The sequence below is a fragment of the Tetrao urogallus genome (assembly GCF_951394365.1).
Source record: "Tetrao urogallus genome assembly, chromosome: 7".
Classification (NCBI taxonomy): domain Eukaryota; kingdom Metazoa; phylum Chordata; class Aves; order Galliformes; family Phasianidae; genus Tetrao; species Tetrao urogallus.
The window spans coordinates 8,410,973-8,429,965 of NC_136820.1; the positions used below are offsets into that span (position 1 = coordinate 8,410,973).

Here is an 18,993-nt window from a genome sequence, read left to right on the forward strand (position 1 = left end):
AGCTCACTTTGGCAAATAACAGTACAAAACAGCAGGGCAACTTGTTATAATTCCTAATGTTTGTTAAAAAAATGCTACCAGGCTTGTGTTTGCAGATGGGTTTCTCTTTCACTCTTTTGAGGCTAACATAGCCAGCACATTTAAAGTCAGTATCATGAAACCAAAGCTAATCCAAGCAAACGTATAACAGCAGCAAAGGGACTGCTCCCTGGAGCATGGCTGTGATAGTCACAGAATCATAGAATCACAGAATATCCTGATTTGGAAGGGATCCAGAGGGACCATTGAGTCCTCATTTGATATTGCAGGCCAGGTACCAAAAACAGCTTCAGCTGCAGTGACATAACACTGACTCCAAAATTCTACTCAGTCAGGGTAGGTGAAATAGTTTGAACAGTTCAATTTTGAACATTGGTGACTAAAATAACTGAGCAAATGCGACAGAAATGGCTGGAGAACTGAGGATAAAGGCAAAAGTTGGATCACTTTCCAATGCTATAAAATATTCTTGTGTTTACCAAGGACTCATATTTGCTTCTCATCAACACCCACTTGAATGTTAAGCTTTCACATCATATTGTTGAAAGAAGTATGTGCCGTTTGAAACAAGCTGTTAAAATCACAGGGTTCCCAGGTGAGTGATTCTGTGTTTCCGAAGGCCAGCTATGAGCTCAAAGGGGGATGGATTCCCCAAGGCATCTGCTCCTCCTCTGCCTTTTGCCTAGGAAAACCTACTCCTCAACCCCTGTTGAGGAGACAGAAGAAGGGCAGGAGCCTCTTTTCCAGCAGTGCAAAGAGCCCGTGCTCATTTCTGTATTCATTCAATTATTTCATACAACACCTCTTTCCTGTGCTTCTCCTGAGCTTATCCTTACAGGCAGCAGAACATGCAGCCAGGTTGTGAATAATGATGAATTGCATTTGAAATTGCTTTTTCATTGCCTCAGAAAAAAAAAAGAAAAAAAAAAAAGTCTGAGAAGAATTTCCTTTTGGAAGAAAATTCTTGAACTGTATTAAAAGAATGCTATTTTTGACCCTCAAAGTCTTTGTTGTCTCATACTCACTCACTTGTAAAGCAGTTATAAACATTTTCCTTATTTATGAGACCTGAGACTCAGGTTGATTTATTTTTCTGTGAATAAAGTAACATTGCTGCTAATCATTTTACGTCCATTAAACCATACAACTTACAACACATCTGTGCTGAGGAAGCTGGGGCTGGGATGTCCTGGTTTGTTTTTTGTTTGATTTTGTTTGAGGGAATGGGATTGTTTTGAGTTATCCTTCAGTATTTCTTTCAGGGAAGAACTCTAGGGAACTAGCATAGTCTGCTGTGATTTACTGTCCCCTTTTCAGTGAGTTATCCATCTGGAGGAGCATGCACTGTGCTCTGCTGCTGCTCTCCAGGTTCTCTTTTTACATCTATTATTGTTTCCTTTAGTAAGACAGTGCAAGTAGTGAAAGTGGTTCATTGTTCGGCTGCTGCTTCTCTGCACATCTGACTACACCACAGAATGGATATTGGGCTAGAAACATCTCTGGGGACTGTGTTTTCAGGCTGTTCTTTTTTCTCCCCTCCCTATTTATTTTTCTTTAATTATCTAGTTAATTTTGTAAAGCTCTGCTATGCAGAAAGCAAAGAACTATGAACACTGACAGCTCTGACTTCATGCAGTGATTTACTTGTGCTCTTCAGCTCTGGTCTGCAGTAGTGCTGGATCACTCACATTTTGCTTCTAGCATGCATTTCAAATCTGTTGTCCTGTTCTCTCATGTTGGAATCAGCTTTTTGCTGTACAAAAGGCCATAAAGCATTCTTAGCAAAAATTGTATAGTGAACCTTATATACACTAGAGCTTAGGTCTCAAGGTAGGTGAATTAAGAAACTGGTTTCTGCCTATAAGTAAGTGCAAAAAAATCTGAAAAATTCCTGTATGATTTGGGAACCAGAACTAAGTCATGGGGATTGTTTTTGGTGGTTGTTTTTTTTTAAGTAGTAAGTTGCACAAGCATCACTTGGGTTCAAATTTAAAACATTTCTGAAACCTCTGTCCTTATCTTTAGACCATTGTCTTCTCTGTAATCTTCCTCTAAAAGAGTGCCATTGACTTCTGCAGGCTCTAAGTATTTTCTTGGTAGATTCTTGCAGAGAGATGATCTTGACACTGAAGAAAATCTTCCGTATTGAGTTATTCTGACAAGGTATGACCGTAATGGAGATACATGTTCTGTGGAAGTTGATTTTCATCTTCTATAGCAGAGGTCTACATTAAACATTCAGCAGAGAGCAAATATGCAAGTTGGCATTTGAAACATACAAAAATGTTTATAAAAATTAGGCCAAAAAGTTTCCATCTTGCTTCTTCCAAAGGTAGTAAACTCCTCTACAAGCCAATGAAAATGTCGGTGCTTGCACTCTTTAAAAGCACTTTGCCTCTTGTCATGCATCTTTTAAGTATTACACAATTCAGCTCAGTTTAGAATCTCAGCTCTCAGAAATGTCTTTTTAACAAAGTCCATACAGCTCTTCCGAGGAGCTGAAAAACTTTCCTTCACTTTTCCAATTTTCCACTTCTGCTACACTTTCTGACAAAGTCTTTTGTTTTTAGAGCTACCTCTGATACCTTTATTAACATTCTAGTTTATTTTCTTTCTTGTGCGTATCTTTTAATTTCTAAGTATGTTATGATAAAATTTTGTATTATTAGTATCAATTTTTTATTTTGCGTATGGAGCGCTTTCAATTCTTCCAAAGGTTTGCACGTTTCCCAGTTAGACACACCATGATGGCCTGTTTAGGCAGCCGTGTGGACCTCTTACATGTTTCTGAATAGATCCCGGGTGCAGCTACTTTGCCTTCTGAATTAACAGCTAGTACCAAACGGGGGTTCTTTCCTCATTTATTAGCAGTAGGGCATAGTTTCTGTTTGTCTGATGTCCCCAGACTGAGGTGTCTCCTTGTCTCTCTTTTCCAAATCAAAAGGAATCTTATTGCAGAGCTCCCACTAGGGATACTGTACAGTTTAACTCTTGCACTACTACTAATGTTGTAAACCCTTAAAATGCATGTTTTTTTCAGATTTTCTAAACCAATCACATTGTACTACTAAGCTGTAGGAGAGAGTGCCTACAGATCCCTTAGAAATAAGGTGCACAGACATCTATGAGCTGTTTACCTTTCTTTACTTTTTCACAACTCTCCAGCATTCTAGGTTCCCTTCTTCTTCCCTTCTCACCATTTGTTAGAAGATCTCCATCTTTGTAGTGAGTGGGAATGTGTACATCTAATATTTTCATACCTTTTCATCCATCTGTTGTGTAATTCTTTTGCTTGTTCTCCAAACCCTTACTCAGATGATGAGAGTCCATCACCTGGTGGCCTCTTTGAATTAGGCTTTGCCTGGTCTGCAGAGCAACACTGTTCTGTTCCACGGAAGCTGCCTTGCTGTTTGTGATCCTTTCTAATGACAATGAGTAACACACAGAGACCCAAATATTCCTTCTGTCTTTAATGATGCTGACTTATGAAAAATGTATTGATGCTGCATAAACTCAGACTTCATAAATTAAAAGTAGTAGTCTGAGCAGCTCAAAATGGGTCCCAAAAACTGTCACTGTGGTTGCTTGCGAGACAGATTTATTTGAGTGTATAAGAGAACTGGATTTTTTGTTTTTCACATTGCCAATATTGGCTCAACTTGCTATGCTAATTTGGCTGCTTCTATTATTTATCTTCATAGAGTCTCAATCCGGAGTTATTTTTGCATGTTCTTTATGGCACTTTCTTTTGAGCTAGCTTGTAACCAGACTCTAGCAATTAGCATCAGTAGCAAATCTAATCGTCTTACTGGAACTTGAAAATGAATTAGATTAATTAGATATGCATTAGCTTTTTAAAATATACATTACAATGAGAATTAAGGACAATTAACATCAAGTCTACCTGCAGCATCCAATACATTTGTCTCTGACTAATGTACATTGGAAATAATACTTCACAATATAAAAACAGAGCAGTGCTTCTGATGATACAAAAATTTGGCAAGGCCTTGGGATGGTACTTGAAAAAACACAGTAGTTCCAGTTAATAATTGAACTTTATATTTGTTGATACATTTAGCTGTAACAAAACAGTTGGTTCCATGGCTTAGTTGTGGAGAGCTAATTAAAGTGTAAGGCTGCTTAGCTAAACTTGTTTTGTGCCCAAGCAGGCTGAGCCATCTGCTGAAAAGAAGCTGAAGCTCGTTTCATATATTCTGCTATCAGCTGCAGCTTTGTGTGTACCTGTGTGAGAGCTGGGTATTAGGGACCTCCATGAGGTCCCTGTCTGACAGTTGAGATACAGAATTTGGAAGCCGTGACTTTGTCATGTAAATGTGTATTTTTCATTCTGAGGTAGAATTGCATAGGGACGTTGGCTTGGAGTGTGGAAAAGCAGAAAAAGAAATGTTTTGGTTCTGATTTTGCTGGGTTTTATTGCTTGATTGGCTGTTTTTTTTTGTTGTTGTTTTGTTTGTTTGTTTTTATGTCCTCTAAATGATTCCAAGCATATCCCACATAAGGGATTTACTAATTTTAAGTTGCAGTGAAAGTTGTTTTCCTCAGCTGCACGTATTTGTAGAAATTGATGCCATTCATTCCAAAAATGCCTGCTGCTCTACTGCAATATTCTTCCTCCTCCTTCTCCCGCCATTATTTCTGGTTTATAACCTATCTCTTTGGCTCCTTCTGCTTACTGTGAATTGATACTCTCTCTGGAAGCTTGTGGAAGCATCACAGAGGATCACAGATGCCAACTACTTCTGCTTACAGCATCCATGAGAGCAAGGGCAGTATCTTGTGTTTTGCACAAGTGCCAGGAACAGTCTTTGGTTTATTCATTTGCTCCATGGCTGAGGAAGAAAAGGGAGGGGGAGGGATGTGCAAATTGGTTGTTTTGACAGGTTGATCTGCTGTTTGTTTTTCTTCTATTCTGATCTGCCTTAATTATTTCTGAAGTACACACAGTGAGCAATTTCAGTTCTGCTGGCCAGAATAGAGCTGTACTTGCATAACACAACCAGTGCAGTGCTGTGCTGCACTCAGTCTGAAAAAAAAAGTAAAAACAGAATCGGGTGGGAGAGTAGAAGAGAGGTTTATTAAAACAGCTGAATAGAAGTGTTAATTTGGTGATCTTTGCTAGCTGTGAGTAGCTTGGGGAGTGAGAATGCAGCTGAGCACCCAAAGCAGGACTAAGCTGTGTTTTAGGAGATGTGTGTTCCAGTTTTAGGTGTTCTCGTCCCTCAAGCTTTCCTTATGTGCAGAATGGATTTAATGATGCAGAGTTTTTGGAGGTCAGTAGTTGAAATGTTAAATCCTGTGGTTGTGAAGTGCTGGATATTAACAATGTACTCTTATTATGGAAGTTTCTTGCAGTCAGCTTAGGTAAAACCTTGGCTTTGTGCATCCCATTTTCTGGTCTCTGTCAAATGACAACTAAGTTAAATTATTATTTAAGGTGGAATAAAATTTCAGTTGTTAAGTCTTATTATGCCCAATTACCTCTTTCCATCATAAAACACACGTAATAAAGAAAAAATTATGCTGTGGCTGGCACTTTTAAGGAACCTTTAAGTGGAGCAGAGTGGACTTTCAAGTAGACATCTTTAAATGACTGATATAAAAATTTGCTGCCTTATTTGACACATATTTGGTTCCATGAGCATGCAATTGCTGAGTCTTCAGGTTTTCTCCTGTGCAACTGTCAAGCTTTGGGAAAGCTCAGAAGTCAGCGACCTGCTCCAGCTGCCTCTGACTTTGCCACTTCCAAGAGTGAAGTCAGGCCTGGCCTGTGCTCTGCTGCTTCTTTGTATGGGCTCTTTGCTCTTTTTTGGAAAGTCTGACCGTAGAGATGCTGGGTTTGTAATGTTTTCACAGAATCACAGAATTGTAGGGGTTGGAAGGGACCTCCAGAGATCATCGAGTCCAACCTCCTGCCAAAGCAGGTTCCCTACAGCAGGTCGCACAGGTAGGCATCCAGGCAGGTCTTGAACATCTCCAGAGAGGGAGACTCCCCCACCTCCCTGGGCAGCCTGTTCCAGTGCTCCGTCACCTCACTGTAAAGAAGTTCTTGTGCGCATCTGTGCAGAACTTCCTATGCTGCAGTTTCCGGCTGTTTCCCCTTGTCCTGTCTCCACTCACCACTGAAAAGAGTCCGGCCTCGCTATTCTGTCCCCCACACCTTAGATACTTATAGACCTGGATCAGGTCCCCTCTCAGTCTTCTTTTCTCAAGGCTGAACAGACCCAGTTCACTCAGCCTTTCCTCATAGTGGAGATGCTCCAGGCCCCTCACCATCTTTGTGGCCCTCCGCTGGACTCTTTCCAAGAGATCCCTGTCTTTTTTGTACTGGGGAGCCCAGAACTGGACGCAGTACTCCAGATGAGGCTTACAAGAGCAGAGTAGAGGGGGAGGATCACCTCCCTCGACCTGCTGGCCACGCTCTTTTTAATGCACCCCAGTATGCCATTGGCCCTCTTGGCCACAAGGGCACTTTGTTTTGTAGGCCCAGTGTGAGTTAAAAGAGCAGGGCATCAAGTAGGGAGTTCTCTGCAGTGAAGGAAGAGTATTCTCCCACCTTAGGAGTGCTGTGTAGCTGTTATTTACACTGCTGTCATAAGCCCCTCTGTTATTACGAGCTATATGTGAAGGTTGTTTCCACAGTCCACAAGTAATTCAGATTCTTTTGTGCCAAATTATATTTTTATTCCCCTTCCTGTGGATCCAAGACCCTCTGTGGCTCCTGACTGCTTTTTCCTTCCAAAAGATTCATCCTGTTAGCTGTGAACAGCTGCCCAGTTGTGTGGGCACCCTCAGAAAACACTATAAGTGCTATGGTTTGCATCAGTTTTCTTTTCTTGGTGATAAAATTGGAAATCCTCCAAACTTACAGCCACCAGCCCTGAATGGCAATAATAAACGTGTCTTTCCTCTAGCTAATGTGCTTTGCCATCAGGAGTGGTATCCTCTTCAAAGGCTCTTGTCACCAAGGAAGTTAAAATTAAATTTGTTGCTTTGAAAAAGCTTAACCACACAAAAAGCAAATCCCTCATGCTTTTTCTCTTCAGATACATCTCTCACCTGAAATAGATACTGAAGCACTCGCTGCCCAGTGTCTTCAGTAAGAATCTGTGAGACCAGGCATTTACAGATTTCAGTAAAGCATCCTGCTTCTGTGACCTGGGGGAAAAGAAAGGTGGAAAAAGCAGTTCCCTGGTCTTTCTGCCGAAAACAAGAGATGTTTTCTAAATTTTACAAGTTTCTGTAAAATCTTTTTCCAGACACTGAGTTGGCATCTGGCTGTGGAGCTAATTATGCTTCTTGCATCCTTCCACCACAACTGCTTTCAAAATATGTCACTACTGTTGTGGATGATGACATAAATGATAATGCCTGTAAAGCTGCCTCTTCTGGGACTATATTTCCTACCCTTTTCTACCCCGCATCACATGTGCATCTTCTGCTGTAGCTTTCCAGGCAAATGTCTTCTTCATTCATTCAATCTCTGTGAGTTTGTAGACAACCCTTATGTTTATCTTGTATCCACAAGTAAAATAATTTTAATGTAGGGGAAAATCATCTGTGACCTAAAGCTGTCCTTGAGTTGGCATCCTCATTCATTTCAAGTTGTTGTACCTGTTTTTTTTTTGTTTTTTTTTTTTTTGCAAAAACAGCTTCAGAGATGAAGATTGGATTTTGACAGAGTGCCTAAATAAATGCCTTCTAAAACTAAAACACTGTTGAATTAGCTGATTGATCATAGCGAAAGAAAACTTTTTGCTCAGTATTCGATTTCCAGCGTGTTTAGGAATTTCTCTGATAAAATGTTCTCATCAGAAAGCTGTTTTAGTTAAAAATGACAGTTCTTCACAGGCACATGCCTGTTTTGACTGGAAAATGATGAGGTCCAACAGAGAAATTCTGAAAAGCAGCCTGCGAGAGAGAGATCACAGGCTTGAAATATGGGAGCTGAGATTGAAGCCTCTCCTCGGTATCTGGCGGGTCAGTTTGTTTCCCAGCATTGAACATTTGTTGTAAAATCTGTCTGTTTGTGGAGCTGTTTTGTCAGTCCCCTTACTTAGGGGCTGTTCTGTGACCAGGGGATCTTGCTTCATGTCAGGGAAGTAATCTTTGGAAGGTACAGGGATGGCCTTTGCTGCTCTAGCTGTGGTACTGATTACCCTTGTCGTTTTCTTTTTAGATTTAATAGGCTGTAAGGCTTGTTGCTGGTGAACGATGTCACTTGGCAACATGTGCAAGTTGGATGTCCTCGGCGACTCCTTTGCCCACCGATGTGCAGGCTGAGGGGTGCTTCTCCACACCTCAGCATAAGGGAGATTTCCTTCCCTTTTCATGAGGCTCCCATGAGATAATTAGTAGTACATGGAAGTGTGGGTTTGTTTGATTAAAAAAATAGTCTGTTCTATCACCTGTCATAGTCTGAGGTTGTGCAGGAGGTTAACAGGATAAAGAAGGCAGCGTGGTCCACGCAATCTTCAACTGGTGGGTGACAAATTGACGTGTGTTTTCCAGGCTGGTCAGTGTGGCAACACACTGGGTAGAGGTTGGAACATAGAAGTTTGAATGAATGCTTGTGTGATAGAAGAGATCGTGGGAAAGCATGCATCGGTAGTCACAGTTGTAACTGTCTCACTGATGTGTTTGCAGTGCTTCATAATATAGGGGACTTCTTAGGTTCTCTGTATCTCAGGTAGCTGTAATTGCCAGCAGCACTTTTATTCTCTGGCAAGACAAGAAGTGAATTAGCTTCAGAGTCAAGGATTGAATTTATTATTTGTTTCCCCCATCCTGCAAATTCACAGTTATCCATGCATCTCTCTCTGATGGCAGTGCGTATATCTGATCAGAAATGTTTTTGGAAATTACCCTGAGGGGAAAAAGAATTGTAGAGTGCAGTACCATGGAGAAGTGCCCGCTGTGAATCACATTCTGAGCACCTCTAGTGCCTGTACTTTGGAAATGCTGAGCTACTCATTTTTTTGGAAGGAAGTAATTTTGTTGCAACAAAAACCCACCAGCATTGCAATCAGTCCTTTAAGTCTTGAGCTCTATGATCTGTGAAATGCCTGTTGGTGTTTTGCTTCTAGGATAGGAGAGCTATTGAAAGTAAAGAAATCTGAAGTCAATATTTTGAAATTTGGCCCTCTGAATCAGATTCTTGGAGTACAGAAAGTAGACCACTCACATGAGAAGGATGCACAACAGTTGTTTCCGTTAACTCCTAGACATAGTGTGGCAATAGATTTTCTTGTTTCTCATCAAGGAAATTACAATTAGAGACTGAATATTCTTGGGAAACCCCAGTTCTCCAAACAGTCTTATGCAGAATTTAAGTAGCAAGGGTTGGCTTCAAACCTGTGCAGGTGTTTTTGAATCTATCCTTGCAGTGCATTCAAGGGCCATATTTTTCACTTTTGATGTTTTCTACTTGCTAGCAAAGAACGTGATAAGAACAAGAGATAACAAAATAGAGTGAAAGGAGATTGACAGGATAAGTAGAAGGAGGAGGTTGAGGGGAATAGTACAATTATAGTTTGAAAAATTAGTCACGTAACGTGTCACTGTAGTTCCCAACTTGCAATTAACAGTACAAATCTCCATAAAAGATTAGTAAGACTGGAGAGTGATGTTCAGGATCCTGAACAACTCTTCCAGCATATAGTTTGCAAATTGTTTGACAGATACCTGCCCGTCCTGCACCATACTCTGCCATATTCCAATGCTTACTGTAATTAGTGCCAGCAAAACCAGAACTGCAGTTAGTAAGCTGGCTATGACTTTGCATATGCCTGGTTTATAGATAAGCTAGGAGCTATCCTGTCATAACTGCCAGTGTTCTCATGTGTCCTTTGCCTCTTGTCCATCTCTGGGTATCGAACAGAACAGGCAGGCCTGTCTTCTCCAAGCTCCTCTATGCTCGTAACATTTGAGCTTAGGGTTCAGTCAGGTTTCCACCCATGTTTCAGTCCACTTGTGCAGTCTGTACCTCACCAGTATGGATACAAGCAGACACTGGAATGTGGCTGGGGCCCTATTCTTCATTTGTCATTGTCTGTCTGTGTTAGTCCATGGCACAAAGATGGTCTTGCATATTCTTTGCTACTTAGATAACTAGATACCTGGAAGATTAATACTTAAAAGTTTCTAAAAGTTTTTTCATGGTTCTTTGCAAATAAGGGTCTGAGGAAAAACGCAGAGGTAAACCTAAAGCTACACATTTTGCCAGCTTCACTACAGGGACTTTTCTGATACTCACGTCTAGCAGTTGTTCACTCTTGATAGTAGGATTGATGGATGCCAAAAGAACTCCTCAGCTGTTCAGCCAAAGCTCCAGCAGTATCTCCTAGAGCAATCTGCCTGTGAAAAATGGTAAGGAAAGTATTTCAGGATAGAAGTTGTCTGTGATCGGAGATAGCTATGACTTCAGCCCTACTGGCTCTTGGAGTGTTTTATTCAATCCCTCTGACTTTTAAAGGGATGCGGAGCGTTATGTTAAATGAGCGTATATGCAGACTTTTGAAGGCTTGGTCCAAGTTTGGCAGTGTTTGACAGCTGCAGTTACTCAGATGCATGTACTGATGTTAAGAAGTCGTCTTATAGAATTACTGCTCTGGAATTCAGCAAGTCCAGACTCAGCTCCCAGTCTTCCTTCAGACCATCTCTGTCTAAAGGCAGCTATACTGAGTTTTGTGTGCTCTCATTCTTTATTGGTGAAATATAATAGGGAATAGAGGCAAATTCATTTGTGTTTCAGTGTAGAGCTTCTCAGTGAAGGACTGCCTCCACAATCTACTCAAGTCTCAGGTACAGATGACGGCTGTTACCAGAATGCAAGTGCAGATCAGCACCATTTCTGAACTCTCCTTCATATAGCTGGGTGCCTTTGGGTATGCCTTTCAGCCTGTACGTAGCCTTTGTCAATTCTTGTCACACAAAGACTCTCCTCAAATGTACTGTTCCACATTTAAAGGCACGCAAATACACCATACATCCTTGTACCCTTTCTGTATCACAAAAAAAGTTGCTGTCCCAGCACTACTGAGGCTGAAAAGTGTTAGTTCACAGAATTACTTTTTAAAATAGAAAGTGAATTTGTGATCGACAAAGCTTCTGAATTGTGCTGAATCTCATGAGCTGTCTGATATTTGCACACTTCTCATTTAGGTTATAAAGGCATCATTCTGGCTTCCAAAATTATTTGGACACTTCCATTTTGCTGGATGATTGCTGATGCTGATTCTGTGCAATTCAAATGTCTTTGGATAGTTTATGAAGGGCAGAAGAACTTCAAATTCAAAATGCAGCTTTAGTGTATATTTAAATGTAGAAAATGAGCGCTTTTGCTAGAGGAAAAGTGTTTTTTTCATATCTTCCCATGTCTCATATATTAGACATACAGAAGAGCTAGTAAATAGTTATTTTATGATATGTGGAGGATTTTTGTTCTTTGCTTTTATTTCTCTAGAGGTGCCAGAAATCATCAGGTGAGGCGGCAGCAGCAGACCCGAGTCCTGCTTCCTACTCATATCCTGTTCACTGCCTGGTGTAGAAAAGGCTACCCTACCATTACTTTTTTGCTCTAATATGAGAGAGATAATAATCCTTACCATGATAAAATGTCTTTACATAACCTTTGTATAACTACTGTTTTACTTGAGATCATGGCAACCTGGAGTGTCCAATTAAAAACAGGATGTGAGAAGCACCATGTGGGAAATGAGGGCTTTGGGAGGCTCTGATATTTTTATGGTGTGTTAGTAAGGAACCACAGGTACATCATCCAGCCAACCAGGTGAGATGTTTTAAAACTTTTCTCCTCCTGAGTCTTCTGTATGGATGAGCCCAGAATTTCATCTGTCAGAAGCAGGGTATCACCAGTCCACGTCTCCCTGCACCAATCCTCTTCCACAAGCCTGCCAGTTCTTTTTTTCTAGCATATGAGTTTGAAGAAGGTCTTACTGTGGCAGGAGAATTTAAGTTATTCTTTTGCTAGAGGACTGGATATCTACAGAGGCTTATCTGGAATCAGAAAGACATTAAGATAGTTCAGAATTTGCTTCCCTCTGTGCTATAACATGGGAAAGCGGGGGAAGCAGATCTGGGGTTTCTGCCATCACAACCAATCAAGTCATATATTTTTAACTGTTAATCATTACTGCCATTACTGCAGTAGTCTGTTTTTTTTCTGTGGTCAAGGCAGTGCTGTTGGACCTCGGAGGGCTATGTAAGAAAAGCATCCTTTCCTGTCTAAATGGTTGTCAAGTGAAATCTGAGGAGAGCTTACTGGCAAATTCCTTCAGTTGCTAACATAGCAGATGGGAAATGAGATCTTGATCAGAAAATAAAAATAAAAATAAAGCCTTGTGTTTAGTGAAGGGAAACACTTCCTCCATAGTAGCTGTCTGTAGATACTAGATTTCATGGTTTAAGTATTTTTTTTTTTAATAGCCAGTCAAAATCTAAAAATAGTGCTTCTCCTAGTTGCCACATGGACTGAGATTGTCATGCATCCTGATTAATCCTAGTCTGTTTAAGATTGGCATCTGATGCTAGCTGATTTGGTTGAAATTGGGCAACTGATATATGAGCTGTACGTGTTCCCCTCTAATGAGATTTTTTTCACAATTAACCTGGTGCACTCTCAAATCACAGTAAATCTTGCTCGTGGAATCAGCTGTGAGCATCTTAATAGAAATAGCTCCTCCTGATCCTTCTTTGTGGGCCATCTGGAGAAATTTTCAAAGATGGTGCATCTGGGGGCAAAAGTAAGGACTTAGAATAAGTGAGAATTGGGATTCTGGAAGTCGTTTCCATTTAGCAGGGACTGTAGAAATATCTATATGTTACAAATTTCACTGTTTTTAACCTGTGGAAGATAAAATCTGTATGTAGCACAATGAATTGTGTCCTTCAGTTGTAAGATCTGGATCATTCCATGATTCTGTGGTAGTATGAGTCTGCAACACTGCTCAAGCAATTGTTAGTTAAGCAATACAGACAGTACCTTCCAAATTCAGTTACTTCTGTTTTTGTCAGAAAAGAACAGTATCCGAGGGGAAAGAATTAGCTTCTGATGAGAATGCTCTTATGTGAGACTCTGTGTTAGTGACAATTTCCTCTATAGTAAGAAGTTTCTATTGTGCCAAGCTGGAAGCCTAACATTCCTGCTATGGTTTTGTGCAGACTTCCTTGAGCAAAAATGTCTTTCCCCTGCAGTAACAAAGACTGCAGCAAAACCAAGGAGGGCTAGGATGGGGATCCGAGTGCTAAATGGCGTTATTCCTTCCCCGAGATTTCTTCTAATCTCATAAGCAGCATGCCAGTTCCTTAGATTATTTTTTTTTCTCCTATTCAGTATTTATATGGCAAGCATAAAATCCTCCCATCTCCACATTTAAAACGAATACCTTCTGCTAGCACACCATCTTCCTATAAGGAGTCGAATGCTCTGTGGTACCAAAGCCCATGTAGCAAATCTTCAGAGTCTCAGCTTGTGAGGTGCTGGGAGATCAGCCTTTCTGGTGAAGACAGATTTCCCCTCAGACACCAATCTTGCAGGTCCCTTCTGCTTTTAATTCTTGCCAAATAGTTGTCTGCAGATGTTTCTACACATTCATCTCCAGCCTGAACACTGCCCTCAGAATAAGTGTAGCAGTTACTGCCTCTGAGAGTCTGCAGAAAGCAAAATGGTTTTGCCATTATCAAGGAAAATGATTTTGCAGTTATCCCTACAGTTGGTATCTGTTGAGAATGCTGCTTTTGTGCCTGATAATTTAAAAAGCCTGCAGTATCATGGGATGTTGCTGTGGATCTAAAGTAAATTAATTCAGGCTGACACCAAGGTTTGAATGAGCTTTGTTTTTTCCTATGACCAGGGAGCTGTACCATGCCACCTTTTTTGTTTTGTTTTGTGTTGTTTTAATAAATTGCTGCACTGGTTAGTGCAGTTCTGCAAAAGAATAATATTTTTTTCAAAGCGATATCAAACTCTTCCCATGAGAGAGTGCTGCCTGGCTTTCTGCTGTTGCATCTTTATCACTATTTGTGGTTATTCTTCACCAGTTCTTCCCGTTGTCAAGTTCACACTGAGAGTTGGCTTACAAAATGCTTCCAAACCCTTTAACTGTTTCAGACAAAGCCTCTGCCACATTCCTTGCACGTTTGGTTTCCTTTGATACCATGAGTTCTGTTGTGTGTGTGTGTGTTGCTGTGTGTCTGAATGGCTTTCCTGTGTATTTACAACCTGTTTGGCCCTGTTACAGAGGGACACAAGAGATGCTAATTTGGAATATTTAAAAATCCACAGTGCTGCTGTCAAGTCATGGAAAAACACTGTGAAACCCCACCTGCCTTTCAGCGTCAGCAGTGCAGATATGTAATGGGATCATGTGGTCCTGTTTTAGTTTATGTAAATAAATATTCACTAACATCGTATGCAAAATGTTACTTGATCTTATTATGCCACTACTGTTTGTGCTTCCATAATTGAAGTTAAAATGAATTTAATATTGAAAGCAGGGCTTCGTAAGAAGCATAGTCCACAAGAGGGATAGTTCATATTTCCCCTAGGATTAACAAATATGTTTAGGAGGTTGGAGTAAATATTCTGAAAATGTTATATGTATCTTGATTAATTTGAATTTAATCAAATTTATAAATTATTTCTGTCCATAATATAAAGTGATGACAGAACAGGATAAGTTGCTCAGACTTGCCATTTTGCTAAATCACTGAAACCTTTTGCAGTTGGTATATTTGGAAAATATACTCTTTGGTCATCATTTTTCCACCATTCTCTATAACTGAAAGCTGCTTTCTCCATGGGAAATTAAAAAGTAACCTTTCTCTGTCGCAGATACTTCCAGTCCCCCTGCTCTCCCAAGATGACTTCAATTACTCTTCTGTGCAGCAGGACAGGCACACATCTTTTAAAATACGCTCTACTGATCTCTTACAGGAGCAAAATCTAAGCCCTGTCTTAGAGAACCTTGCATTTAAACTACCTCTGATATGTGCAGTATAGACACAGTCGTACTTCCAACTGAATCATGACTTGTGTTGTGTCGCAGTCTGAGTAGAAATGAGAAACAATCTTGAAAAATATTTAAAATCTAACATGGAAGTTGAAAGGCTTCTACATTCCCCATAGGGGTGCACTTACAGCAGGTGACGGTCATAGCTTTTAGTAGCTTGAGTAAATCTGCTTTGCAGTTATGTACCTTGATTTTAATTGTATCTATTTGAGATGGAAGTTGACCTTTCAGTTAGTTGGGTTTGGGATAGTTGGCACAGATTTATGATTTTTTATCATGAGGTGACTGCTACAGACTCTCAATTGCAATGCCAAGTTAGAATATGATTTAAAAAATTAAAATCAGGTGTTTAGATTGTACTGGGGAGGAAAATCTTATATTTCAGGGGAGGTACAGGTTGGATATTAGGGGAAAAAATTCTGCTCAGAAGGAGTGATGATGCAGTGGCACAGGCTGCCCAGGGAGGTGGTGGAGACACTGGAGGTGTTCAAGAGCCCTGTGGATGTGGCACTAAGGGATGTGGTCAGTTGGCATAGGGATGGTAGGTTGGTGGTTGGACTATAGACTAATATAAAGGTCTTTTTCAATCTTAATGTTTCTTTGATTTCTGGAGACTATTTTGTCCTTATTTTGGATACCTGCTATTTAAAACTTGAACGATTTTCCTACAGCCCTTCCATTTGTCTTCATTGTCAAACATTTTCATGGCAACGTGCAACTTTCTTTCTTTCCCTTTCTCAAGCTTTACCTCAAAAAAAGAAAAAAAGATACAACTCAGACTGCAGTGATCTTGGGTATTTTTACTAATACTACATTTTGTCAGCTAATATGATAGTTTTAGTCCTTTGCATTAGTGGTGATCTGGTTCTTTTTTACTCTTCAAATATATAAATAATACTTAACGCAATGTGTAGAAGCTTGAAGACTACCAGGAGAAAATCGTTGGGATTGCTCAAAGAGAATTTGATGGTTTAAGTGACACACAAAGATATTTCAGGGATGCTTAAGTTGTAGTGGCAAGCTCGGAAAAGTTTTGCAAAGCAGCAGTTAAAGAGACTGTGAGGTGATGGCTCATGCATGTTTGTTGTACATTTCTTGCATATGTGATTTTGTATCAGATTTCTTATCTACAGCATATCTGCTTTGCTGTGGGAATTAAAAAAAAAATATCTAGCAGATGAACACTTGTTTCATTTGCAAGAAACTGAGAGTAATGTGGTCAGTAAGCCAAAAATTGCCTTGGAGACACAGCTTACGTTCTTGCATAGGATTCACAGCTTCTGGATTCCTTCTGCCAGAAACAGCCAGTCTTCCCTATGTGCCACTAGACTGAGAGCTAGGTGCATCTTCAGCAAGTCAGCATCTTTCAGCAGACACTGCCTGCCGTCACATCACATACTTCTCTTGTGACCATCTTTTTGATAACTGCCAATGATACATGGGCAAAACAGTTCATTTACAGGCAGAACAGAGAACACTTTGCTGTGTCAAAAACCTACTGGAATTAATATGGTGAAGTCTTACACCAGTCATCCAAATTTCTCCCACTCTGCTGGCAGAATGGATTTGTTCCCAGCATAAGTGCGTTTTTGTTTTGTCACAACCTGCTGATCCAACAGAATGCTGCATATCTGCAGATCTTGAAAAAATATATTGATGTGTAAGCAGGTGTGTCTGTTCCTCTGCTAGCTCTGCTAGTCAACTCACCATAGCCATGGCAGCTGCTCTGCTTTCTGCCATAGGAAGACCAGCGTTTGGTACTGTTTCTTCTAGTGAGCCTCTTGCTTTCTTTGGCTACGCAGCAGTGTTGGCCTGAAAATGGCAAACTGTGGATTCTGCACGTTTTCAGGTTGTGAATTACACTGCATGAAAAAATTCCCGTGCAACTTGAGTACGTGGTGGATCTTAGAAGATACAGAAGGGAAAACAACTTCAATTTTCTCACTTTGCTACAGGCTCATAGTATGAGCTTAAGCTGTTCTGAAAATCCTCCTCTTTTGAACTTCACCACCGTACTGAGATTATTAATTAAAAAAAAAAAAAGAAAAAGTGGTTTCAGAGAATTACACAACATAACTTTCCCAAGCTTGCTTTTTTTAAAGCCTAGTTTGACAACCTTGTATTGTGCAACTGTTGTGCTGTGAGGAGTACAGCAGGAAGCTGGTGTTGCCATAGCCACAGGTTTTAGGAGCTGACAGTTCCCATACCAACACTGTCATCATCATAAAGAAATCAATATTGCAGTGTCTGTCAAGTGCGTTATTTTTTAATATAGTAAAGTTCTTGGGGAAAAAAATGCTTTTAGGTGGGGGATATGTGTGCTTTACTTGAAATAGAAGAATACACAAAGTTGTAAGCATCTTTGTAATCATATACTGTAGTGTTGATCAAAAGAGTTCGCCTACAGATTGAACAGTATCCATGTCAAACAAAGTTCAGGGATGTATCTTAGGGTTTGGCTTCTAGAGATCAGTCTTAAAGAAATAATACCCAAACAAGAAATGATAATTCAGAATTCTCTGGGTCGCCACATTAATAGAAAGTCCCACGTCCCTACTCCCCTCTGTCAAACCACAGACGCTGCTCTTTTAAAATCATGTTTCAGAAATACAGTGATTTTATGAGTACTGCTTTTTAGTTAATAGAGCTAATTTCTCTGAAGCCTTACCAAGTTCCTTGCATGCATTCAGGAATCCTAATGTCTTTAATTTTAAAAAGTAAAGTGTAGTGGTGGAACTTTTATTAAAAAACTCAAATATGAAGTGGAGAGCTACACAGATAGGTGAATTATTTTTTCCAATAAAGCAAGTGTTTAATCCTCTTGCTGATTTAAATGAGAGGAGGATTCTCATGAAAGAAGTTGCAATCGGTGATAGTTGTTCTATTATTGTTTTCTAATAGCACAGATGAACCAATTGGTATTACTTGAATATATGGAAAGACACAGTCCTTCCACAAAATAAAGAGCAGCCTATGCACACAATTCTGAAAAGCTTTTATGAGCAGCTTATTTTGTTTAAGAAATGATAATCTGTTCTGTCCATCATTATTTTGTATAATTGAACTTCTGACATTCGTTAGTGTTTCCTTGTATTATTGAATAGGACTTTATTCCCTGAGAGCTTTGGAAATCTGGATATATGGAATTATGATTTTTTTCTCTCTCTCATCTGCCTTCAAATATATTTTATATTTCAGTATACAAGAAGTCAATAGAGAGAATTCCATGCCAGAGGCACCTGAAGCTGCTAGCTTCTAAATTAAGTCAGTCTAGGAATAATGAAATTTTTAACACTTCAGAAAAACAGATTTCCTTATCTTTATTTTACCAAGAGGAGAACAAGTGCTAAGGATCTGTATTAAATAATGTGTTGGAAACTGTCCACTTATGCTTAAGAAATTTATTATGTTTTCAACACTAATAAACAAAATACTCGTTTCTTACCTGAGTCTACCTTTTTGCCATTCTTGAAGACTGGAGTAATGTTTGCTGTCTTCCAGTCTGGAGGACTGTTTTGCATACAGTTTCAAGGAGAAAAAGATACTTGAAGATTTTCTATGTGACTTTGTTATGAAAAGTATGGAGTAAAATGTTGATGTAGTCAGAAGTAATTGTGCTTGTCTTGAACCCAGGTAATATAATTTTTCCTCCTGTTCCGTGAGGACATCACATATGGCTGCATCTCCTACAGAAGTGCAGTATATCTTAGGGGTTTTGAAAACCTGCTTTTGGTATGCACTGCCATCCTAAATCTCTCCTGTGTAAGGGCAGATGCTTTCTGGATTCCTCATAGCATCAGCCCTTAGTTGCAGTCATTGGTTGTACTTCTTGTCTGGGGTTTGCTCTGGAAAATTCACTGATGCTGAAAACCTTCAAAACTGCAGTCACCCTTGTCTTTAG

General features: G+C 39.9%; 1 protein-coding gene across 1 annotated transcript in view; it reads left to right on the forward strand.

The window, feature by feature from the left end:
* The window catches only part of MYRIP (myosin VIIA and Rab interacting protein), a gene marked incomplete at both ends in the record, with an annotated part of 176,174 nt that overhangs the window by 82,319 nt on the left and 74,862 nt on the right, over positions 1–18,993 (forward strand). The window lies entirely within an intron of this gene.